Source organism: Triturus cristatus, chromosome 3_1 (genome assembly GCF_964204655.1).
Source record: "Triturus cristatus chromosome 3_1, aTriCri1.1, whole genome shotgun sequence".
Taxonomy (NCBI): Eukaryota; Metazoa; Chordata; class Amphibia; order Caudata; family Salamandridae; genus Triturus; species Triturus cristatus.
The window spans coordinates 715,956,846-715,983,598 of record NC_140583.1 but is presented as its reverse complement, the minus strand read 5'-3'; the positions used below and the strand labels follow the sequence as shown (position 1 = coordinate 715,983,598).

General features: G+C 49.3%; 1 protein-coding gene and 1 non-coding gene across 5 annotated transcripts in view; both read left to right on the top strand.

Moving 5' to 3' along the window:
• The window catches only part of LOC146860839 (synaptotagmin-1-like), a 343,159-nt gene that overhangs the window by 159,859 nt on the left and 156,547 nt on the right, over positions 1–26,753 (top strand). The gene's annotated exons all lie outside the window — the stretch shown is intronic.
• LOC146860840 (U6 spliceosomal RNA) lies at positions 13,753–13,858 on the top strand. Its single transcript, XR_014979353.1, has one exon. It is a non-coding gene; the product is annotated as a U6 spliceosomal RNA (small nuclear RNA).

Sequence of the window (26,753 nt, the reverse complement as noted above, 5' to 3'; positions counted from 1 at the left end):
CAGGCAGCTCACAGGAAGGAATAGGGCAGACATACTTGTCCATGGATGGACATCAAGGCATTGTCTGGGCAGTACTACATGTGTGGGGCACAGGTGTGACAGGCTGTGATGTGGCACATTACTCCTGAGTCGAGAAGGCACCAGATGTATGATGAGATGTGTACAGATGTAATGTGTGACGGTGCAATGTGTGCCAGCCATGCCCTTGACTCCTTTGACATGTGTGCATGTCGTACTGCACACTTGGGATGACCGACACTGGCATGGCACGGACACCAACACACGGAAGTGTCCCCCGATGCCCGGTACAGGGATTACCACACCTGACTTGTCACTACCCACGGTGCACGATGTGACTCTGTCATGTATGTGTGGGGGTTTCCCATTAGGTTGATGTTGGAGCACCCTCAAAAGCTGCAGCTGTTGCAGCAACCAACATGTGTCTGTGTGTAGATTGACATTGCACACTGTTCCGCACACCATGCCACATGTGGTATCGGATGTGAGGTGCATATGTATGCATGGGACACGGAGTAGCGTAACTAGGACATGTCTGCATCCTCTCTATGAATGTGTGGTGAGTCATGACATGTGCACCTTCATGGCAAGGTGTGTGGGCTGTCCTAGTGTAATGTCATGTGACCTGTGGCTCTAGTGTTCCGCTACCAGTCTCTGCAATGGACATCCTACTTCTGCTGATGTGTGGGTGTATGTCACTCCTGTCTTGCGTCTGGCTGTTCACTTGCACTGGGACACAGCTAATCCCATGCCATGGCATGTGGAGGTTCTCAATCTCCGTGTGTAGCTCCTGGGATGTGGCAGAAGTGGGGGTGATGGTTGGCCCCGTTGTACCTGACGCAGGTGCTGCAGGTCGTTGGACACCAGAGGGGCCAGGTTGGTAGGGGTCGTCCACAGAGTGGTGAGAGTCGTCGCTGCCGGTGGGATCGGCCTCCCGCAGAGCCGGGTCCTGTGAGTCTTCCCCCCCAGTGTTGGGGGGTGAACCACGAGGTTGACCTGTGTGTGAGAGAGACAATGTTAATTTTGGTCCATGCAACATCCATGTTTCATCAGTTTCAAAGTTGGAACATTGCCTCTGGGAATTAGGATCTGTCTTGCATTCCACTCACAGTACACTTGTGCATGGGTGTGTCCCTTGGGCACCACTTTGGCGCCTTTAACTATGTGTGGCACAGTCTTACTTGCTGCGTCAAGTGTGACTGCAGTCAGCAGTGGAGTGGGCAGGTGTGGCGAGCCATGCATTGGCGCCTTCCGTGTTGCACTGTACGTGGGCATATGGAGTGGTTCCACACACTTAGATAATGCAGGTAGCTGTCGTTGTGCTCGTGCACAGGTTGTGACATGGCCCTGTGTTTTGCCATGGAGGAGAGGGGGGGTGCTGGCACTGGCCACCCTTGTCTACACGCACGCAGTCCACCTGCTGATGACCAGACATTCCCACACACCACAAGGTTGATTTGCTCTCCCTGTGTCTCCCTCCCTCTGTGTCCCCCTCTCCCTCCCTCTGTGTCCCCCTCTCCCTCCCTCTGTGTGTCAGCCTCCTCCCTCTGTCCGTCTTCCTGTGTCTCCCTCCCTCTGTGTCCCCCTCTCCCTCCCTCTGTGTCCCCCTCTCCCTCCCTCTGTGTGTCAGCCTCCTCCCTCTGTCCATCTCCCTGTGTCTCCCTCCCTCTGTGTCCCCCTCTCCCTCCCTCTGTGTCCCCCTCTCCCTCCCTCTGTGTGTCAGCCTCCTCCCTCTGTCCGTCTCCCTGTGTCTCCCTCCCTCTCTGTCCCCCTCTCCCTCCCTCTGTGTGTCGGCCTCCTCCCTCTGTCCGTCTCCCTGTGTCTCCCTCCCTCTCTGTCCCCCTCTCCCTCCCTCTGTGTGTCACCCTCTGTCACCTCAGCCCAGCTTCCTGGGCACACACTATTAGCAGTTCTTTGAATGGCCCTTGGATTGTTGCTGTGAGTTTGTTTCTGATCTCCAGGCACCCATTGGGTGTAGTGTCTGTGTCTGCGCTGCTGCTGTGGTGGTGTGTGCTGCCACTCTTTCACAGTGTTGGCTGTTCATTAGCTGCTGTCATGTGCAAAAACGTGCCTTCACCCCCATGTGTTAATGCAAGGCGTCCGCCATTTGCTGGCAAGTCTTTCCTGTGTGGGGACACACTGTTTGTCTGGCTGTGACCTAGGCCATATGGGCAGAGGGCATTGTTGTCTGCTTCTGAGTTGCACTATGTGATTTTTGGGGCCCACCCTCCCGCCATCCGGGTTACCGTGTCATGTGTTGGTGTCTTCTGTGGCCTGTGACTTGACATTGTCCAGCTGGGTGCATGGGGCATGGTGGCGCCAGTGGCATGTGCGTGTTCATGGAGTGTGGTTGAGTCATGCGATAGCTTGGGGTGGTTGCGTGTCTGTTTGTGAGTTTGGTTGTGGATGACGTTCCCCCCATGTGAGGTGCGTTGTTTGTGTACTCACCCGGGTCTCGGAGTCCTCCTAATCCTTCGACTGCCTTCACCGGCAGTATGGCCATCACCCTCTCCTCCCAGGGATGGTAGTGTACGGGTCTGCAGGACGGCCCTCCTCCAGTGACGTTGGCCTGGTTGTGTTCATCCGTCATCTTGGCTCGGACCCTCCTCCGCAGATCGTACCACCTGGCTTGGCATTCCTGCTTGTTCCTTCTGGTGTCCGCAACAGCATTCACAGCATCGACGATGGTCTGCCACATGGCTGTTTTTTCTGACATGCTGGTCTGTCTGACCAATGTTCCAAAGAGGTGTGGCTCAACTCTGAGGATTTCATCGACAAGGACCTCCAACTCTCGGTTACTGAACTTTGGATTCTTGTTAGTGGGCATGGTGAGGGGTGTGGGGGTGGATGGGGGGGTGTGTGGATGGTTGTGGGTGTGTGGGTGTGGTTGTGCAGGTGTGTGTGTGTGTGAATGTGATGAGGGGGTGTTTGTGAAGGTGGTTGTGTGAAGGTGTGCAAGTGTAAGGTGTGGTAAAGCTTGTAGTATGGTGCTGTAGGTTGTCTGTGGGGTCTGGCAGAAGTGAGTCTGTTGCAAAGGCTCATGGTTTGTGTGTGTGGGCCCTTTTTATTGGTCCATTGGTGGGTGTGGCTGTGTTTGAAGTTTGGGTGGGTGTGTTATAAGGAGTGGTGGTGTTTTGGCCTCTGTTTGTTTTTGGCAGTTGCAGGTCAGTGAATGTGTTGTTTTAGTGGTTGTTGGACATGTTTAGTGGCTTTGTGCCATTCGAATGGTGTATTCTTGTGTTGTTTTGTTTTGTCCTGGTTGTGTACGTGCGTTTTTAGCGTGTGTACGGGATGTACATGGGCCATTTGGTTGTACAGTGCTGTCCTTGTGTGTGGCTTGGTACGACTCGTACATGCGGTTGTGATGTTGGGGCCTGGGGTGCGCTCCGTACTTAGGAGGTTGTGGTGGGGGTGCGACTCTGACGTACACGGGTGTACATACACGGGTGGGGGTACGACTCTAATGTACAGGGTTGCACATACACGGGTGGGGGTACGACACGTACACGGGTGTACATACAGGGGGGGTACGACCCGTACAGGGGTGTACATACAGGGGGGTAGGACACGTACAGGGGTGTACATACAGGGGGGTACGACACGTACAGGGGTGTACATACACGGGGGTACGACACGTACAGGGGTGTACATACACAGGGGGTACGACACATACAGGGGTGTACATACACAGGGGGTGCGACACGTACAGGGGTGTACATACACGGGGGGTACAACACGTACAGGGGTGTACATACACGGGGGGTACAACACGTACAGGGGTGTACATACACAGGGGGTACGACACGTACAGGGGTGTACATACAGGGGGAGGTAGGACACGTACAGGGGTGTACATACACGAGGGGGTAGGACACGTACACGGGTGTACATACAGGGGGGGTACGACACGTACAGGGGTGTACATACAGGGGGGGGTAGGACACGTACAGGGGTGTACATACACGGGGGGTACGACACGTACAGGGGTGTACATACAGGGGGGGGTAGGACACGTACAGGGGTGTACATACACGAGGGGGTAGGACACGTACACGGGTGTACATACAGGGGGGGTACGACACGTACAGGGGTGTACATACACGGGGGGTACGACACGTACAGGGGTGTACATACACGGGGGTACGACACGTACAGGGGTGTACATACACGGGGGTAGGACACGTACAGGGGTGTACATACACGAGGGGGTAGGACACGTACACGGGTGTACATACAGGGGGGGGTACGACACGTACAGGGGTGTACATACACGGGGGGTACGACACGTACAGGGGTGTACATACACGGGTGGGGGTACGACACGTACAGGGGTGTACATACACGGGGGTACGACATGTACAGGGGTGTACATACAGGGGGGGGTAGGACACATACAGGGGTGTACATACACGAGGGGGTAGGACACGTACAGGGGTGTACATACACGAGGGGGTAGGACACGTACACGGGTGTACATACACGGGGGTACGACACGTACAGGGGTGTACATACACGGGGGGTACGACACGTACAGGGGACACGTACAGGGGTGTACATACACGGGGGGTACGACACGTACAGGGGTGTACATACACGGGGGGTACGACACGTACAGGGGTGTACATACAGGGGGGGTAGGACACGTACAGGGGTGTACATACACGAGGGGGTAGGACACGTACACGGGTGTACATACGGGGGGGGGTACGACACGTACAGGGGTGTACATACACGGGGGTACGACACGTACAGGGGTGTACATACACGGGTGGGGGTACGACACGTACAGGGGTGTACATACACGGGGGTACGACACGTACAGGGGTGTACATACAGGGGGGGTAGGACACGTACAGGGGTGTACATACACGAGGGGGTAGGACACGTACACGGGTGTACATACAGGGGGGGGTACGACACGTACAGAGGTGTACATACACGGGGGTACGACACGTACAGGGGTGTACATACACGGGGGGTATGACACGTACAGGGGTGTAAATACACGGGGGGTATGACACGTACAGGGGTGTACATACAGGGGGGGTAGGACACGTACAGGGGTGTACATACACGAGGGGGTACGACACGTACACGGGTGTACATACAGGGGGGGGTACGACACGTACAGGGGTGTACATACACGGGGGGTACGACACGTACAGGGGGCACATACACGGGTGGGGGTACGACACGTACAGGGGTGTACATACACGGGGGGTACGACACGTACACGGGTGTACATACAGGGGGGGGTACGACACGTACACGGGTGTACATACACGGGTGGAGTTGTACATACACGGGGGTACGTCTCGGACGTTAGGGGGCTGGGGGGAGTGTTGGGCGCGTATGCGGGCACATGTCTCCATGGTTGCTATGGGTGTTCGGTGCGGACGGTGTTTTTTCCATACGGTTGTAACATCGGACGCACGGGATGGATCGTGATTCCTCGGTCGGACTTCACTTTTCACATTTGTATGGTAAATCGTCCGAGGACGTGTCGGACACATTTTCCGACCCGAGGACGTGTGGGGAATAATTACCAATGCGATTCGTATGGTCTTTTTCCCATGTGAATCGTAATTGGCAGTTTGTACGGCACTTGTACGATTCGTACGGTAAAAAGACCGGATACGAGTCGTACGGGGAATTTTTTTACCGGATCGTGATCGGCACCAATGTCGTCCTGCGCTACTGGTTTTACAACTTTTAGAGAACGAACATTTTACTACTTCCATAATTGCGTTTTAAAAAAATATTTTTAAATGTAGGAAAACCATATCGATGTGAGGCCACCTTGAGCGTGATCAGGAGAATGGATTGTTGTTTAATCATGTAATGATTTCTGAATTTGTATATTTTATCTTTTTTGATATTTTATGATCTGATACTCATGTATGTTCTTATGTGCTTTTATGATTTTCTTATGCAAGAAATTTAATAAAGCTTTATTTATTGATTGATTACAAGGCAGCGTTAAGCCAGGTTAAGTGGCTTAACGCTGCCTTGTAAATAAGGCAAAGCAGTGCTCAATTTGTGCCGGTGCTTGCCGGTGCTTAGCACCGGCACTTAATTATTAGGGCCGGGTCTACAGACGTTTGGTGCACGTAATTGATTTTATAGTCATTACTTGGCACAGAGTGAGTGCTGCACTGCTGCTCTACCGTAAGTTGCTGTTACTGTTACGTTTGTTACGTACTGCTTCACGACTCAGTCACATCACACGAGTCACACATTCAAGTTAGTTTTTCTCACTTACTTCGTATTTCTAGTATGATCTCATTGATCTGAATCTCTTGACGTGTTGAATGCAGCGGCTGCGGCTCAGTGTTACCGGCCCAGTGGGCGGGACACTGAGTTGGGCAGGGCTTTGGTGACGGTCTTCTGCGGGGGTTGGGGCTGTGCGCGACAGCAGGCAGCGTGCGCAGATATTTTTTAGGATGGAATGCGCGCGCATTCTCTGCTTTTTGCCACCACGCCCCAGCATACCCGCACGGCCGCACCTCAACGAGTCATCGTGGACTGGGTTCTTCAACCGACCGCTCTGTCTAGTGAGAGGCGAGCGCGATCTGGACGACGTTGGTTACCACTACCTAGTTACTTACAACAGGCAGCACAGCACCAGGTGAGGCACGGCCTGGTGGTAGGACTAATCATCAGTTAAAATAAATAAAGGTGCGCAGCGCAGCCTAAGCAGCACGCACCAGTGTGAGGGCGAGGCAGCACAGGGCCTGGTCAGTTAATGAATCTGCGCAGCAGCCTGCCTAACAGTAACAGAGTCGAGTGATTATTATCTGCATGCTCAGAGAAAATTATTTTATCAATGCTGTCTGATTGACCAATGACAGAGATTTTTCAATCAATGTGTCTGATATTTTAGTTAATGTTTTGCTTATTGCTGCAAGAACTGGGTAAGTTGGAGGCACGTCAATATGTACATTATTTGGTGTAGACGCATCGTGTTAGCAAAAGTACTTTCGGTTTTGATGCCAGGGGCTGTGTCAAGCTAGAATCTTATGCCTGCGTCTGAAACTGAGTCTAACTCTTCATCTGGACTGGGTCAGTAATCGAATCCAAGTCACAACCATTGCCTTTAATTCATTGATTAAATCGAGGTTGCATAAAAGTTGCCTGTGTCTATGTGGGTGCTTGTGGTGGTAGTGGAGGTTAGGTTGTATTCCAAAATTTCTTCCCTACAGGAAACGGGTTCATTAACTGAAACTGAAACTGAACTGAACTTATTTGAGTTGTTATTAACATGGAATTCTTCAGCTGTTGTGTCACTTTTATACTAAGCACTAGAAGACGAAATACGGAGAGGTGTAGGCAAACTTATCTGCTGGTGAAGAGCAAAGCAGGATGTTATTTTTTGTTGCTTCGTCTTACTTTCTTCTGGAGCTGGTTGGCGTATGTGAACAGCCTTCCCATGCATCCCATTACTCTCATTACTTAAATTGGTATCCATTAAGTCCTGCATCAGGGCCATTTTCTGTGCTCTTGTCTTCAGGCTTTATTATGTGGAGTGCAAGCATCAAAGACCCATGTAAAGTGCCTACTACGAAAATAAAGCTATAGTTATTTGAACTTGCCGGAGTCTGTATAGCATATTTAGCTCAGTCTCATTGTTGAAATCACTTTTCTCCAGTGTCTCCTTGTATGGCCCTTTTGTGGACCTCATTTGTGCTGCTGCTAATGTATCGAATGCTCAATAGCAGCGCGCCCCCACATGAATTACTATGCGTAAGAAATCTCTACTGGCTCAAAATCTTTTTAAAATGAAGGTCATCAGCTCATCAATTCAGAATTTCCAACACAGCACAACTCTTAAACACTTTTAAATTTCAAATCCCATTCCCCATGAATTAAGGACAAAGCGTTAACCCTTGAAGTCCGAAAGATGTGCCCATCTAGTCATTCCGGCTGAATTGCATAGTGCAAAACAGTAGAATCATTCTGGGGGTGAATCCCAGCTTTCCTGCTAAACCGAATCGTGTGATCTTAGGCAAAGAGAGAGACCATTGTCGGCGCTGGGTTCTTGCTGCTTATTTTTGTGCCTGTGCTTGCGATAGACGTGGGTGAGATGCTGAAAGTCTGAGGAGCTTGCACGTGAGGCGAAGGCAAAGGAGAGACATACGGAAGCAGGTTCGAATCCATGGGCTCAGCTTTGAATTCTGGCAAATCTGGATGTGCCTGGTAAAAAAAAGTGTTACGCATACTGCGTCTGCCTTTTGTGAAGTGCTCCTTTGTCTGTCCATGTCAGAGTTCGCACCAAGTAAACCTGCAAAAAATAAAATGTGGTTCGGCTTGTTCCCCCTGCGCTAATTTTATGTCCCCATAGATTAAGGACAAAGTGTTAACCTTTGATGTCAATGCAAAATACACATCTAATTATAATTGGTGAATTGCAGAGCTTGAAAGGGGAGAATCTGGCTTTCATTCTTGACCAAATGTTGTAACCATAGGCAAATACTTTACTTCATGGAGCAAAACACCTTTTTGTTCAGTTTCACTTTGAGCGCTCCTTCAAAAAACATGAGTTCAGGATGTGCGCTGCACAAACATTTCTCTTGCCTTTGACTTACCCTTATTAGCCTATGTTGCTCCATCAGTCAATATCTAGGCCACATTATGGGGTACATGTCACTGGAGCCAATGGTGGAAGTGGGTGGAGCCAATGGTGGAAGTGGGTGGAGCCAATGGTGGATATGGGTGGAGCCAGGAAAGTGGGTGTTGGCCTCCTACGAAAACATTTGAGCACCTGCACTTTTTATTTTACAAATAAACACTGAGGCAAAGCCCCTATCGCCACCACAACGTCGACATAAGTGACGTTGTGGTGATGATAGGGGCTTGTACATATGCAGCTGAGTTTTCTGTTTCCTTAAAATCTGTGTGAAGAACTTCCCAAAAGTATTAAAGTTATTCTATGTTGTTGTTCGAAAATGTTTCTTCTTTGTGAAAAGACAGTGTAATTTCTCTTCAAATTCGGAGCCAAATAATCAAACTCCCTGAAAAGACATATGTAATGCTGCTGCAATTTTGGCTGTAACTATGTGCTAGTCTTTTAGCCTTTGATTCCTGCTAGCTAAAATCACAGTGCTTTCTGTCAAGGCTGAAGCTCTATCAGCACTAAACGAGACATCAGACAAGGCTACTCTTTGTCTAGCCATTCCTTCAAGAAGCACAGAACACCCTTCTTAGTTGATTCGAAGAAATTCCTTAAATCAGAAATCAACGATTGAGTAGTAAATGCCCCATATATTCTGGCTTTAAGCGTTAATTGAAAGTCTACGGAGGATTTCCGCAAATAAGAGTTCTCTTTTTGTATCTGTTGGCTTTTTAATATTAGCATTCCCTGTCATAGATATTCTGCCCAGCAAACCCACACCAACAGAGTCCATCAGCTTAGCTTCTATTTCTCCTATCTGATATCACTGTGCCAGGAACCTGGGCAGACTGATTTTATCAGGGTACTTCCATTTCTTAAGAATCTTGAACAATACATGATGGCCAAATAGAAGGTTCAAACTGTGAGGGTCTTTGGAATTGTAACAGCAACGTTTCCGTAGGAGTCTCAGGAGCGCCAGGAGAAGCAAACCCAATATTTTGACGAATGCGAAACAAACATCTTTCCAATATTTTTCCCTTTCTGTTGTTCACAGATAATTTCTCCAATTAAACTGCCTAAATCCGACAAAGAATTCTCTTCACGCATGCTTGCACGTTGTCACCACGTCTTTATTATATATTTTTATTTAAAGCAAAAATGGTCCCTGACAATCCTCAGATTCTCCTCCTAATCCTCCTTTTTAGGTCTCGCCTAGGCAGCGCTTGCGCTGTCTCGTTGAGACATGCAGTATACACTATAGAATGGAAACTCCGCCCACTCTCCAACCATCTCCACCCATCATCTTTTCATTGGTTTGTGCCTTAAATGGTAAGTACTGATTCGCTGTAGGATTGTTAGTCCCTCCTTATGATGGACATCTCTTCATTTGTGTCCTTCCACGGCTATTGGCCCCTTTACTGCACAGACTACTTTCTTCCGATGCCTTCTCACACCCCCATACTATTGCATTGACAATGCTTGTTTATTTGTCTCTCCCTCCTCTCAACTGCACAGAATACTTTTTTCGGATGCCTTCTCACACCCCCATACTATTGCATTGACAATGCTTGTTTTATTTGGCTCCCCACTCTCATCTGAGATCTCCATTTAATTATTTATGATTAATACAGCCCAAGCCGTCTGTTTAATTATTTATGATTAATACGGCCCAAGCCGAGGATTGAACACTGCTCTCCAGCTCCAAAGTCTGCAGCGTTATATGTTACGCCACCTCTCCTCGCTTCAAGACAAGCCCCCTTAGAGGGGTTTATCTTTGTTTCCGCCACCGAGACACCCTCCCACCATGCACCCACCCTTAACCCCTTCCTTCCTCTCGCTTTCCCTCAGCTCCCCCATAAGTGCATGGGAAGTCTACAAGCACTATCACTTTAAATGTAAAACAGCCTCGGAGCTCTCTCCAGAGCTCCTCTCTGCCAGCCCTCACAACATCCACGCACTGTGCGTAGGGATTTCGCAGGCAGGGGTGGTAACCATTTTATAATCACAGAATTATTCTCGTGAAGTTGGTACGCGGGTGCTGCCTCCATTCTAGTGCCTGCATCGTCATAGCAGCAACAGTCTGAAAAGGTACCGACTCTTCGCTTTCAGGGCCCCATATTTGGGAACAAAAGACACATGTGAGATTACCAGTGGAACTGCTTGATATAAATGTACCCATTTGTGGTAACTACTTATTTTAAATGAAAGTTTCCTCCCCTGGAGTTTTGCCGCGGGTAGGAGCAGGGACGCGCACGCAGTCCCTGCCTTTCCATTTCCAGCGCCATGCTGTCTTCGGCATTGCGTGCACTTTACAGTACCCCTGGGGCACAAACAGGGACCTACTTGAGTGCTTCTCTATCAGAATGCACTCTGCGGTCCCCCGGGGCACAAGCAGGCATCCACTTCAGAATGCCTTTCTTGCTGGTAAACTCGTGTACTACGATAACCCTTTAAAATTGTAGATACTTTAAAAACGCAATTTTAAATATAGGCCATCACAACGGTTCCTTTACCCTCCCTAATGAAGATCAACCCATAAACCCCCCCCCCCCCCCGTTTGGTTAGCACACTTGGCTGGGGCAAGCTTGGACACCACTTTTCACTTTTATTTCCGCAGTTTATAAAGTGCGAACTCAAAGTGATGGCATTGGAGCGCTTTATATGTTCATGTTTTAGTCACAAAGAGATTCAGTGATTTGCCGAGAATCACAGGAGGCTGAGCCGACGCAGAGACTCGTTTCCATCGGGGATAGACTCAAGTGTTGACATCTCCTAGTCAGTTTAATCTGCGGTAAACCGTGCGAATAAATCTGCATTCTAAGCCTCTGCATTCTAAGCCTCTTGGTAACCGCAGACCGCAATAAAAATACTTTCCGGTTCAGAAGTAGAATTTAAACAAATTGTGTTCTATTTTCTGCAATAGACGTCATCATATAAAAGGCAATTGTATACAGATACTTTCGCTAGCTTAGGGATTTAAAATGTTAGAAAACAAGTCCAGAATCTTGATGAAGTTGTCACATTGGGGTGCAAATATTCACTCAGAGCGCCTTAAATGCTTGTTTCATATTCACCTTTGCAAAAACTTGCACAGAGCGAAGACGATGGTGTGAGTCAAAAGAAGAAAACTTGGGAGAGGATGTGGTCTGACGGCTAGAGCTGCCGACTTTGGTGCTGGAAACCAAGGTTCGAGCCCTGGTGTTTACTCCACATCCTGTGATTCTGGGTAAATCACTTAATCTCCCCGTGCGTACCAAAAATAAAAAAAAATAATGTGTCTTTTTGTAACGTAACTGGTGCACATGTAAAGCGCTCCAATACCCTTGGGGCGAGTTCGCGCTATGTAAATCAGCAAAAAAAAAATTGTTTACTGTGCTGCAGCCCGAGTTTTCAAGAAACAAAACTGCCCTTGCCACACTAAAGAGGTCATGGTTGTGCGATGCCACGTCCTCTAATGTCGCTAGAAGATGAAGCAGCACATATGATGTTGGTGAAGTTATGCCACTATGCTGGCGGCCCCTTGTGATGCAGCACCGATTTTCCGCAGCATAAGCGCATAGAATACAAACCACACACCTACCAATGCCAGTTGAGGTCAGTTCTCATTACCTCCTCGTTAGTCTTCCTCGCCACATGACTAACAAAGTGAGCTTCAGCTCCCCACCAGAACCCTCCAAAGCAAAAAAAGTCAGCCTCCCATGCCTCCCATCCCTTCCCAATATGGCCGACCCAGTACACCCATGACCTCTATAAGAGGCGGGCCGGCCCAACCCATCAGCCTGTTTTTTTTGTTCTGCGCTGCAGATTCTCCAGCGCGTCTGATCAGGTAAGTTGGGCTGAGGTCCTGCTCCAGCGGGTCCCTGTGCCCTGGGGGGGAGGCCCTGCTCCAGCAGGCTCGCTCTCTGGTTCCCCTGCCTTCTAGCCCTCGCACTGTCCCTTTGGGGTTCGACGCTCTGCTCTAGCGGGCTTCTGGTGCTGGCGGGCTCTTGGGAGTGTTTTTGCCCTGCGCCCTCTCCATTCCTTTCTTTGTGCCCTGCTTTAGCGGGCTTTTGTTTTGGGTGGTGTGCTGTGGGCTGTCACGTAGTCGCTGTGGCCTCGACCTGTGACTCTTACTCTCCTGATTCTCTGTGCGGCTGCCGGGGTTCCTCGCTTGTGCTCCCTGCCTCTCATGCCTCGCGGGGCTTACTGATACCCTGCGGCCGGCTTTGACGCATGTGTGTCGCCTTGGCTGGCCTGCCCGTCGGGTTTTCTTTCCCCGGCATGCTCTACCCCGACCCGTCTCAGTTGGATGCGGCGGGGGGGGTTGCTGCATGCGATCGAGAAGGGTGCCTTCGTCGGGGGAAGTTGGCCTGACGCTAGGGGGATCCCCCTCAATCCCATGGCAATGGTCCTCTCCACCTGTGGGCCTCCGTCCGTTCCTGCGGACGCGCCCCGTGTCCCGGTCTCCCCCATTGTGATTCCCTGTCCGTTGGGCGTGTGTTTGTTTGGCCGGGTCTGCTGTCCCGGGCTGGGCTTACCTTCGGGTGCCAGGGCTAGTGCGTTCCTCGGCGCTCCGGGGTCTGCTCGGGGGTTCTCACGGGGGTCTGCGACTCCGTTGGCTGAGTCCGGGCTGCTGCCTTCCCCTCCTGGTTTCCAGCTGGAGTTCTCTGGTCCGCCTCCTCGAGGGCGGGTCCTGCTCCCAGTCCTGCTTCAGTCTCAGTGCGCTCTGCTTCGGGCTGTTTTTTTCTGTTTGGGGTCCGGCTGCCGGGCTGCCTCACTTGCGGCTGCTGTGGGGGGGGGCCCCACGGTTGCGTTGTTCTTCGGGTCATTTTGGCCCGGTGTTGGACGGCGGGAACACTTCCTCTGATGAGTGTTCTGTGTTGGTTCCTCCTTTCCCTTCGGGGTTTCCAGTTGCCTTTTTTTTTTTTTTGGTGTTTGTGTAGTCGCGCTCGTCCTCTTGTGGTTCTGAGCGTTTCTCCTCTGCTTTCCGGTTCCCTGTTCTTTTCGATGTGGCTGCATGGGACGTCCTTGTCGCTGAGTGTTAGGAGTCGCTCTGGCCTCTTGGTTGGGGTCTTGGTCTCTTGCCCTGCTGCTTGGGGTTCGCTTTCCTGGTCTTTCGGTGTGACTGGGTGCCTTCATCTGAAGTGCGCTTCGGCGGCACATATCCTACCATTTGGTGCGATACTGTGAAGTTTAGCATGGCCCCTGCGCAGGGATGACACGCGACTTCGTGAGGCGTTCCGTATTACTGAGGTTTTCTGTGGCAGCGCCTGCTGGTTGGGGTCTTTGTCTCTTACTCTGTGGCTGGGGTGTTCGATCCCTGGTCTTTCATTTGCTGGAGACGCTGTGGCCTCATGGGTGAGGTCAGAGACTCTTGCTCTCTAGTTTACGGTTTCACTTCCCATTGATTCTGTTCCATTGGATCACATTTTGATTTAGTCTTACCCCTCAGAGTTCAGATATCCTCTCGTTTTCTCTGCTGTGTTGGGATTGGTTTTCCCTTCGGGGCGGTTGGGGCCTATTTCGACGTCGGTTCCCGGTTTCCTGCTGGGTGTCCGTGCTCGTCGGGTCCCTGGGTTCTCTACTTGTCGCAGTGTTTGTCCCTTCCAGGGCGGTCTGTCTCGCCGACTTAGCCCTGCGGCCGTCCTCCCTGTAGCCCCTGCTCTCGTCTTTTCTCGGGTGCGGGCTGGTTGGTTCCTGGTTGGCGGCCCGCCTGGGTGTGCCTGGTGCTGTGGACATGGTGTTGGGCTTTTCGCCCGGTGAGGTGTGTGTTCCCGTTCCCGGGTTTCGCCTTCCTTCCTATGTTTTCCTGTACCTGCCTGCTCCCCGCTGTTGTCCTTGGCCAGTCCTGGTTGATGTGGCCTTCGGGGTTTTCGGGAGCTGTGAGTACCGGCTTGTCTGCTGGGGTGGGTCCTCTGTTTGCCCCTGTTCTGCTCCGGTTGTTGCAGTTTGGCTTGCCTTCCTCGGGCCGCTACGGTGGTGTACCCTCCTCCTCCTGCTCCTTGGCCCGGTGGGCGTCCCTTGCACCTTCCTCCTCGTCGTTGCCTGAGTGTGCGGTGTTGGGTTCCCCCGCGCTCCCGTACTCCAGTTGTGGCAGGTGTCACGGTTCTCGGTTGGTGCCTGTGATGCGTGTTCACTTCTCCTGGGTCCTTCCGTGGCTCTGGTGGTGGTGTTTTTACGCTGGAGTGGCGTGGTGTGCTATGGTGTCCAGTGGATTTGGTCCCTGTTCCCTTGTGCTGGCCTCATCCGTGCGTTCCTTGCCGCTGGTTTCCTGCTTTTCTGGCTGTGTGGGTCTGGTCCCACGTGCTGTGGCTCTGTGGTTGATCTCCTACCTTGGGTGACTGTCCCCCTTCGTCTGGTTTGGTGTGGCCCCCCGGCTGTTCGGGTCTGGGTTGTCTACCCGGCTGCTGTTCTTCCGTGGGGTCGGGTTTGGGCTCCTTGTGCCTTGTCTGTCGGTGCTTGCCTGGTCTGTCCGTTGGGGGTCCTCCCCGTCTGGTTGGTCCTGGTGCTCTGTGGGGTTTCCCGCTTTCGCATGTTCCCGTGGGTGTCCCTTTCGGTAGGGCGTTTGACTGCGGTTCCGGGTGTCCCTGGTTCTGTTCCGGGTGCCCCTGCCTCTGGGGATGGCTCCCCTTCCGCCCTGTCTGCCCATGTAGCTGGTGGTCGTTGTGTTCCGGTCTCCCCTTCCCGGGTGTTGGCGTCCTCTCCGCCTGTGGGGCGTGCTTCGGTTGTTCCGTTTTTGGCGGTGTATCGTCTGCCTTCTGCTGGCCGTTTCCTGGCTTGGTTTTGCCCCTGCCTCGCGGGGGCTGCTTGGGGCTCTTGCCTCGGTCCCTCTCTGCCTGGATCCCGGGTGCTGGTTTGCGCCTGGGCTTGTTGGCTTGGCCGGGATGTTTCTCCTGTTGGTGGGGCTCGCCTGGGTGCTTCCCGATTCTGCTCCTGCGGCTTGTGGTTTCTTCTCCTACCACGTTTTTATTTGTTGCCCCTTGGGGACTGATGGTTTTCCCGGTTCTCTTCACCGGTTGGGGCCCGACGCTCCCTGTGCGGATTGGCTCCTGTTCTTCTTTGCCCCTGGTGGGGGTGCTGGGTCCTTCCGGCTCTGGTTTTATCCCTGGGGGTATGACCTTTCTCGGCCTCGTTCCATCCGGCTCTTCTGTCTTTCTCGCCTTTGGTGGCTTGCTGCCTGTGGCCTTGCCCCTGTGTTCGCTCCGGTCCCTGTTGGGTCTCCGCTTTTCGGCTGGGGCAGTCCTTGGGGTTGGTTTGCGTTGCTGTGGCCTTGTGGGCTCTTCCTCCAAGGGTCTTGAGTTTGTGTCCCGGGGTTGGTTGGTTTTGCCTACCGGGTGCTCGCCTCGGCGGCTCCCTTGTTGCGTGTGGACTGTTGCTGGGGCTTTTTGCTTGTCCTCTGCGCTGGGCTGTGTTGTTCGTTTGTTCTGCATTCCCCTTCCTTCCGGGTCCGTGGTGCTTTCTTGTGCTTGGGTCCCCTGGTGGGTGTTTGCCTTCATGTTTGGGGCTTGGCCTTGGTCCTCTTCGATGGCCTTGCTGACGGGGGCACTTTGCTGTGGTTTCCTGTGGCCCCCGGGGTCTGTTTTGCCTTGCTCCTGCCCGGGCTCTCTCGTTGCTGTCGCGTTCCCGTCCGGGGATCCTTTGGCCGGCTGTGGTCCATGTCCCTCCTGCCTCTCCTTGCTGGTGGGGTTTGGGTGCCCTTCGTTTTGTTGTTCGGGTGGGGTGCTGGTTTCCTTTTCTGTGCCTCCACCCGTTCTTGCGGCTCCTGCCGGTCTGGGTTCCCTCTGGTTCCTTTTGCTTCTGCCCCTGATTGCCTCCGGTTCTGGTGGCTTTTGTTTTCTTCTCCCCTCCGGTCCTTGGTTTGGGGGTGGTTCGTCTCTCTCGCTGTTGGTGGTCCACCATGCGCGTGGCTGGGCTTTGGTCGGCCTGGGTCTCTTGCTGCAGTGGCCTTTTTTTGTTGGGTATCTGTGGTGTGGCTGCCCTCTGTTTCTTCGTTCCCTGTGGGGCTCCGGTGGCTCATGGGCTGTTTGGGTCCCCCCTCGCTTTGGGCTGTCCGTTGGGCGGTCTTGGCGTTTTGGACCGGCTTGCTGCTTTCTGTTTGTGGACCTGTTTTCGGTTGCTTTTTGGATCCGTGTGGTCTGGTGACTTGTCTTCTCTGTCCTCCTTTTGCCTTGGTTGGGCGGATTTTCTGGCGGCACTTCTTGTCTGGGGGGGGGGGGGGTCCGGGGTTTTCGGCCCTTCCAGTGTTTTTCTGTCCCGGGCTGGTTCTTCCTGCCCGTGGTTGCCTCTCTCTTGGGTGGTTTTCTCCGCTCGTTTGGTCTGTTGGGTTTGCCCTCTCTCGTGGGTTTCCCTTCTGGTCCATTGGTTTCTTGTGAGTTTCCATGAAGCCGCTTGGCTTTGGTATGTGCTCACTTTGTTAGTCATGTGGCGAGGAAGACTAACGAGGAGGTAATGCCCCGATTACTTACCGGTAATCTTCATTACTCCAAGTATAGTCTTCCTCGCCACATGAGTTCCCATCCCTCCCTCCCTGTCTGGCTATCAGCTTCATGTTTATGCTTGGTAGTTTCAGGCTGATGGGTTGGGCCGGCCCGCCTCTTATAGAGGTCATGGGTGTACTGGGTCGGCCATATTGGGAAGGGATGGGAGGCATGGGAGGCTGACTTTTTTTGCTTTGGAAGGTTCTGGTGTGGAGCTGAAGCTCACTTTGTTAGTCCTGTGGCGAGGAAGACTATACTCGGAGTAATGAAGATTACCGGTAAGTAATCGGGGCAATATTTGGCTTGCACCCATTGGATGTTACATTTCAAGATAAGTTAAATGAACTATTTAAGGCATTTTCTTGTGCACACAGATGATATCCATGTTGCAATTGCACACCATGTCATTATTCAGATTTACCTCAGATGCTACGGACCAATAGGAATCATCGTCACAAAGTTAACCATTGACTCGGGAGCTAGCGCCAACCTTGACAGAAGTGTGATCACATACATCCAGAGTAGGGGGACATGGGTGCGGGGATTGTTCATTTGAGTGACACTTGCGAAAGCATGAAGTGACAGAGATAAGAGTTTTCATCGGTTCAAAAATCCCTAAGCACCTATCTGTCCTTTAAATTCTAAAATGCTCTCATTTGTCTCCTTTTCGTCCTTTGTACGGTTTTGCACCTGGGGATAACATAGTTAACTAATTTTGCGCGCTATTTTGTGAAGCATTCGGCATCATGAAGGAAGGAGCTGATATTACACAGCATTTGACTTTTCTAAGAAACTAGAGCGATGATATATGATTAACTGTTACACATTAATGACTGGCAACATAATAATCCCCTTTATATTATATTCGAACTGACAAAATAAAGATGGAGTTTCATTTTTACAAGATCATAATTTGGGATGTCTGGTGTAAACTGGTAAATTCAAGGCTGGCAGTGTTAGCAGGAAGTCATTAATGTCTATAAACACAATCAGTGTCAAGTCTATCGAAGATTTGTCAAGGTAAAAATGGGGTCCTGGACAAAAAGATCACACCTCATCTACCCTCACTTGAAGAGCCCCTTTCAGCAAACCTAGAACGGATCATGGTTACCTAACGTTTACTTCAGAGCGTGGGTCTTTGGGAGATGGTGTGGCGTTACGACCTGAGCTGATGAATTTTGAACATGGGAACGTGGGAACCCGGTGCGAGTCTCGGCGTGTGCTCAACTTTCTGTGATTCTGGGCAAATCACTTCAATCTACCCGTGTCTGAAAAAAGCAGAATGCTTCTTTGTGTAATGTATCTGATTCTCATGTAAAGCACTCCAATACTTTGGGTCGAGTTTGCGCTATATAAATCTGCAAAAATATGTATAAATGTTATTGGAGACAGCTGCAATGTTTACTTGAATTGAGGGGGCGGAGCTCCTCAGTGTAGTCTCTTGCAGCAGTTTACACTCGAAGGAAGTGTTTCTCAGCCTCAGCTGCTATGATGGGAGTCCGGCGTGGCTTGATCCGAGGGGCTGATGCTCTCTGCACGCCGGTGACACCGACTGCTGTCCCACCTGTCAGCGCCAGACGGGAACAGCACAGGTGAGAATCGCCGGAGTCTGATTTTGCTAGCTCTCTGAGAACTCAGTCTGCCCTTGTCAAAGTGACTGCCGTGCAGATGTATTTATTAATCTCCTTAGATTCGGAATATGTAGTGCCGTGTATTGTTTTGGCTTTCGTGACAGGCGCTAACATTGCTGCCTAATTGAGGTGTACTGCAATCCAGCCTTTTATCAGGTTTTGAGCGCAAGCACAGCTCAACAAGTCTGAAATATATTTAGTAGTAATTTGCCAACATTTCATGCTTGGATGTACATCTTAAACATATCTTGTCCCCATTCGTTTAGCTTATGCACATTTCAACAAAGCTATCATCTATTTAATGAATCAGTTAAAAAAATAGACGACAAAACCATATCGGTACATTAGCAAATTTGTTAATTACATTTTCACCCATCAGCCAACCATACCCTACGATACAAATGCTAAAAGTGGTCAATAGGCTCCTACCCAGACATCACTCAGACGAATGGTTGACAAAAGTTGTGGACATCCCGCAATAGTTGAAGGAGACTGTAGGAGATATGGCCTAATGGCCAAAGCCACTGCAGACATAGCAACTTAGAAACCAGGTTCTGGTATCTGCTCAACATTTTGTGTTTCTGGCCAAATAACTTTATCTCCACTGCCTTACCAAAAAGGAATCTTGGCTTGTGTAATGTAAACTTTTGCTCATGCAAAGCACTCCAATGCTCTGGGCCGAGTTCATACTATATAAACTGCAAAAAAAAAAAAAAATAACAAGCATTTGCAATAGGTCTCGCATAGATGAGCGTTTGAGCTATTACCATTATAAACACCAATGCCTTTTATTTATGTGTTTTAAAAACCCGCAAGTGGTGCATAAACACACACTTTGTACTTACAGTCGTTGCTTACGAGAAGCAACGCTGTCAGTAACTACGCCTCTTTTACTGCCAGCCTTGCTTCTCGTAAGCAAGGACTATAAGTACAAAGTGTTTACACACCACTTGCAGAATTTCTAAACATATAAATAAAAGACATTGTCATTTACAATGCCAATAGCTGAAACTCTCGCAAATGCGAAACCTATTGCATTGCAAATGCTTGTTTTGCCTTTGTAGCCAACCCATGTGTCCTCCATACAAACCGGAACACAAACCACTTTATTATCATTTATAAAGCGTACCTCCGCTTAAAAGGACACAAATCGTTGCTCCATCGTATATAGCCATGTAGGCCACTACGCACAGTGTTGCAACGTCCAACCAGCTGTGCCTATATAAGCACATAGAAACCTTTGCCCACATGTTTGGGAAGGCTTCCTTTTGTTGTTCTGGATGTCACACATCACCCCTTATAAAAACCTCTAATGTAGGCCTTTACACCCACGCAGTAACAGCAGTATCACCCTCCTCCACCGTACACTGGCACCACAGCCTTGGGGGCTTCCTTTGCAGCACCTCTTACCTATTCTCAACGCACTAAAGGGCCTACAGCATCCGGGTTGTTGTGCGTGCTCTATGCATATATTTCATATCTCCTCTCTTTTCCCGTTCAGCTGTGGCTGTTTGCTACTCAGGGAAACTTAACCTAGTTCCAGTTTTATGCTCCAATGTGACTTTATGCTTCGGACTAAAAAGGCTGTGCCACCTGAGCCGCGCTGCTCTTTTTTCTCTGTTAAATATGCATATAGCTCAGTAGGTTAGCGTGCCTGCTGCATATGCGTGTGTCTGCTATCTACTCTGTAGCCAACCTACATGATCTCCGTACAAACCTGGACACACACTATTCAATAATGATTTTTTTTTCAGCACACAGATGCTCTTGCATTTGTTGCACACTGAAACAAAACAAAACCTATAATTGCACTTTCAGGAAACCAGTGTGAAAAAGCTCAATTGTTTCCTTAGTCAGGGTTAACATTAACGTTGTCCCTGGTGATGTATTCATTGTTGTGATGTCCCGTCCTTGATGACCCGTGAGGTTATATGCAGTGCATGAAGCAGGTTATGGATTGCATTATAGTTTATCATAGTTGGCTAAAAAGGCTTCGTCACCTTAGCTCTTCTTCTCCTTTTTATACATCAAAATTCATACAGCTCAGTAGGTTAGCGTGCCACTCATCACCTCTTCTAAAGACCCTCTAATATCTGCTTTCATTGCCGCCGCACTAAAGAAAGTATAACACTCCTCCACCCTACGATGTCACCAGAGCCTTGTTTTTTCAGCATACAGATGTCCTTGCATTTGTTGCACACAGAAACAAAACAAAACCCATAATTGCAGTAGACCTCCTTGTGGGACAATTGCAGGGCAGTAGGCGGGGCAGGGGAGGGGCAGGGTGAGGGGTAGTAAACTCCGGCATTAAGACAAAAGGAGTTCACTTAATTACATAAATAAAGCAAATCAGTGCACTCCATTCAGCTTAATGCCAGAGTTTACTACCCCACACCCTGCCCCTCTCCCACCACGCCTCACCGCCCAGCAGCACTTTCACGAAGAGCTACCACTATAAACTGCAGACCTCTTTCATTTACTTACAAGTTTAAAAACATGTATGCTATACCTTGATCCTGAAAAAGACCTAATTTTCCTGTTGAATATAAGTCTAAAATTACAAAGTGCAATAAAAGTTATATAAAGTAACAATAATTACTTAAATATATTGTATTACTTACTGTTTTTATGCTTACAAATGTTTGCCATGATAATAATTCGATTTTTAAACAAACTAAGCCATCAAATGGATTCTATTACACACTACTTTTACATGTCACAAAAACAAATTAGATTATTTATGATATAATATAAACCGCTAACCTAATGAATATGGCGAGACCGATTGGTATTGCCAATGCTTGTTTTATATCTGTTTTATTATTTCACATCAACAACAGCAACAGTGAACCCAGAAGAGAATATATGGATACAGAATTATGTGTACAATAACTGCAGTCCTCTCTAATACAATATTAGTACAGGAGCAATAACATTCAAACCAGTAGCGTAGCAAGGGAGGGGCGGGAGGGCAGGAGGGCGGTCTGCCCCGGGTAGTATGAGGTTTGGGGGCAGCAGCCTCCCTCTCTAACCTGCAGCCATCGTGGGGCGACAAACGCAGGTCTCACCAGCACCCCCGATCTTACATGTGGCTGCCACTGGGCAGCAAATGCAGGGACTGCCACGGGCGGCCAAAGGTCTAGCTACACCGCTGAATCAAACATTTACAATAGCACATGTGTGGGCTATATTAGCTTGTGAGTTGGAGGGGGTGCTCCTCATTATTATTCTTACATTTACCACCTGGTAAAGGATACCCGGTGCCAGAAGATGATGCGGAGTTCTCCAAATCTTTCCTCTTTCTCAAAAAGTGGTACTTAACCTCTCGTCTGGGGATGCAGGGGGTTCACGAGGCCTCTTTGGGGGGGGGGGGTTGATGAATTTTACAAAACTAAATGATGTTACAGTTCACACATTAAAATTAAATCTATACAAATAAAGAACAAAAATTGGAAATTTGCAAACTTTTCCTCAATTGATTATGAATTAAACAAAATATTCCAGTATTTGGGTATCTTGTGTGGTATATACATGTTTTTGCACTTTTGTGTATTGTTTTGCGATTCAAGTCATAGAAATTGCTTAGAATGGCAGCCCACGGGCTTCTAATCATGACTCAGTGGGGGTCCCTGGATTCCAGTAATGAATCCGTGGGGGTCCACAGCAGCCAAACGGTTAAGAACCACTGTTCTAGAAAGCATAGCTGCCACGTTTACAGATTGCTTATGCGTGACATTTCAATGTTTCCAGGGTCCTTAAGTGTGACATTTGTTTGCTTTATGTGTGACGTTTTTAGTGACACTTTATGGCAAATAGAACCTGGTGCACATGTGTCACAGATGCAAAATAGCAAAGTTATTAAACTGTCAGTCCAGTCCAAGCACAAGTGGCGAGTGATTCTGAGGCTGGGAGCGGAAAGGAACTGTTAGCGTGTGTCACATTTCCAGAGTGGAAAGATTACCTATTTATATTTCTTCTGATAATTATTTGAGTATTTTTGAAAAATTACTATTGCACTTTCTTGCAATTTTTCACATTATTAAACATTTAGCATTTAATCAGGTTTAAAACATAGCACAAGACATCATGAGCAATTTTATAGGTGGACTAAAAAAATAATTACTTTTTTTAATTTCCTACTTGAGCCTCATTACATATATCAGTACCGCTGAATTTGAGTCACATCATCAGAAATGACTCCTCTGACTTCATATCCTAATTAAATGAACCCCATCACCCTTGATTTGACCGTCACATCAGGGCCGGACTGGCCATACACTAACAAGCACAGCCACACCCAAAAAATCAGAGCTGAGCCAAATCATAAAACTTCCAGGTGGTCGTTATCACACAACTATGTTTCTGAAATGACAATTTGGCTCAAAATGGGTTAATTCAGCGTGATGCCTTAATGGTTTCAGTACTTTCAAGCAGTTAAAATAACATTGCTGAAAGTGCTAAGAAACCAGTCAGAGCAGCTGGCAAAGTCATGGAATACAGAGGTGAACATTCTCCAGGTCCATATGGAGATTCTGGGTAGCTGGCCTGTCTCCTGCCCTTCCCTCTATCCAGTGGCAGCTTTTCTGCTAAGGCGGAGGAGTATCGCCCCACTACTTTTTAGCAGTGAAATAAAGGATAGGACAGGATATGAGTTTTTAAAGCGCTTGAATGCCGTAGCGTCTTGGCGCTGGTAAGTGTGGAGATAAATCAGTCTTAAGCGAAAATTCCCTTAAAACAACCATGTCTTCAGGACCTTCCTGAAGCATTGATGGTTTGGTACAGATCTTAGGGAAAGAGGGAGCTTGTTCCAGAGTCCTGCGGCACAGTTTGAGAAGGCTCTTCCTCCCTACCTAACTCTGCTAATCCTGGCCACCTGAAGAAGACTTAGGATGCTAGATCTTAGGGCACGGCCAGGAATATAGGGAGTCAATATTTTCTGAATATCCTTGGCTCCTCCCCCAAAGACGGCTTTATGGACCAGGCATAACGCCTTGAATTCCACACGTTGTTGTACGGGGAGCCAGTGTAAAGTTCTAATTCCCGCCGAGATGGATTGATCTCTAGGAATGTCCAAAAGCAGTCTCGCGGCGGCATTCTGCAAAGACTGTAACCTACTCAACTGGGCCTTGTTTATCCCTAACAGTAGGGCATTACAATAGTCCAGCTTGGACAGCAGAAGCGCCACCACCACTGTCTTACGTAGCTCTGACGTAATAAAAGGGAAGATCTTTCTCAAGGTCTTTATTAAGAAAAAGCATGATGAGGCAAGGCTGTTCACCTGGGCCGAGAAATTTAGCTGACTGTCGAACAGCACACCAAGGGTTCTCACCTTGGACACGGGGCGAGGGCATTCACCAGCCTTCAGGGGCCAACAAGAGTTATTCCACAGGGGCTGCCCCTGGCCAAACTCAATGATCTCTGTTTTGTCTGTATTGAGCTTCAGGAAGCTCTGGTTCATCCAGGTCATAATTTCCAGAAGGCACAAGTGGAATCTAGTGGCTGTGTCATCTGATTGGTTGGCCGTCGACATTATGAGCTGGCAATCGTCCGCATATGACACTAGGGCGACACCATGCTTCCTAATGAGTCTGGCCAGAGGGGTAACATAGATGTTAAACAGCGTAGGTGATAGCTCTGAACCCTGAGGGACCCCACACGGGAGATGGAAACTGTCGGACTGAAGGCCATCCCTGTATAAGCTCTACTCCCTTCCCTCCAGAAATGAAGAGAGAAGGCACAGCGCTGGGCCCTCAATACCGTCCTCCCGCAGTCTCTGTATTAACACTGTGTGATTCACGGTGTCGAAGGCAGCCGACAGGTCTAACAGGACAAGAATAGTCCTACCCCCTTTGTCGACTATGCTGCGGATCTCCTCCGCTGCCACGAGCAGAGCTGATTCCGTTGAATGTTGTGAACGGAAACCATGTTGGGTGGAGTCTAGCAAATTGTGAGTATCTAGGTACTCTGTCAGTGACCTGTTTACTGATTTCTCCAGGATTTTGGCTGCAATGGGCAGCGCGGCAATAGGACGGTAGTTCTTAGGTTCACACGGATCTAAAGTGGGTTTCTTCAGTAATGGCCTAATCATAGCTCTCTTCCTGCTGGAAGGATAGTTACCTGACTCCAGCACTTGGTTGATTAGGGGTGTTAGTTCGTCTGCAATTCTGTCAACAGCAAGGTGCAGGATCGTGGGGGGACAGGGGTCTTTAGGTGAGCCTGATTTAGTAGCGGCGATAAGTTTACAGGTTTCTTCCCTTGTGATTGGTGGAAACTTCATCAGCCTAGGATGTATAGTACCTTTGTCAGTCGGTGGTTGCTCTTGCTTTTCTGGGCTCGGGTGAGTGTTCAGAAATTCTTTATAGATTAGTTGGACCTTGTCCTGGAAGAAGGAGGCTAATTTGTTACACATCACTTGGTCGGGCTGAAACGTATTAGCCTGAGACGGTTTGGAGAGTAGGGTAACTGTTTTAAAAAGCTCTTTGGTAGAGTTACCTGCTTCCCTAATCTTGGTGGCATAAAATACTCTTTTTGCAGCAACTATTGCATCTCTGTACAGTTGAAGGTCGCGATTATAACTAATTTTCTTCTCAGGACTGTAGTCCGCCCTCCAAAGGCGCTCAGCCTTTCTACAGACTACCTTTAGGACTTTGAGCTCTGAGCTGTACCATGGAGCGGAAGGTTTTAATCTCCTGACAGCTAGCACTTTTTCAGGGGCCACCACATCAGCTGCTGTCGCCAGCCATTTGTTAAACGAGAGCAGCCTCCGTGTTGTCCTTACTCAGTGGAAGAGGGGATTGGCCTACTGCAATAGTTAAACTATCGGCTTGGACCTTCGACCATTGTCTGGTCTTTACCTTTACTGGTTTTGGACGGGGTTGAAGTGTTAGTAAGCCTGTCATGATGGTGCAGTAAATCGCTTTATGGTCTGACCAGGTAAGGGCGATAATTGTAGCCAGATCCATAACTATGCTGTTAGCAAAAATGCCATCTAAAGTATGGCCGCCTTGATGGGTGGGCTCATTTACTAATTGGCTGAAGTCAAAGGCTGCCAAGTTATCAAGCAATTTATTAGAATCCGGGTGGTTAGTTAGCTCCAAGTGGTAGTTGAAGTCGCCGAGAATAATGCAGGGATGAGGTTCAGTGCGAGATTCTAGGTGGTTCATTAGTGCTTGTGGAAAGGAGGTCTTGGGCCCAGGTGGGCGATAGATCAAAAGTCCCTGGAACTTAAAAAGATTACTCAAGATATAGTAAAATAAAATGCTTCTACGGGTAGATCGGGAATAATTTCTGTTCGCAATTTCAGGTGATCCCAATGAATGATCGCTATCCCTCCCCCCCTCTTTCCCACTCTGTCTTGTGCGGTGACGACATATCCATTAGGAAGTGCTATATCCCAGTCGGGACCGGAAGTGTTGTCGGTCCAAGTCTCAGTCAGGAAGATTATGTCAGGTTAGGTGTTATCAAAGGGACAATAAAATGATAATAACTCGTGTTATTATCATTTTATTTTCTCCTACTTCCGCAGCTTTGCGTGAGGGGGCGGGGCAGGGGAGAAGTGGTAGCACCCTCCTAGGTACGCAATGACTGCTTGGCAGGCCCTCTCTGCCGGCTAAATAGTCTTGCGCACTTCGCATGTTCTCCATGCAGGCCGCATCACAGCCTGCGTGGAGAACATGCCAAGGATCCCAGTCAATATCTGAGCGCCGGCGTTCAGACCAATAACAATGCTGGCAAGTCAGCGTTGTGATTGGCTGACTGGGAGCCTGGGTGTGTTTCCTGTTCATGCCAGCGAGGGAGGACTATGGAGGAGAGGGGCATCGAGGAAGCGGCGAGAAGGTATGTTTTTATTTTATTTTTTAACACCCGCTTCCCCTGCGTTATCCTCCTCCTCAAGTTGTCGGGGAGGCGGGGACAAATGGTTGTTCCTCATTGTAAACTGGGTTATCTACCTGTCCCCTAAGCTTCAATGTTTTTATGTGACTTGGAAGGCACTATTGTTCTAATGGTAAGGTTAGAATTGGAATACATGTTCTAATC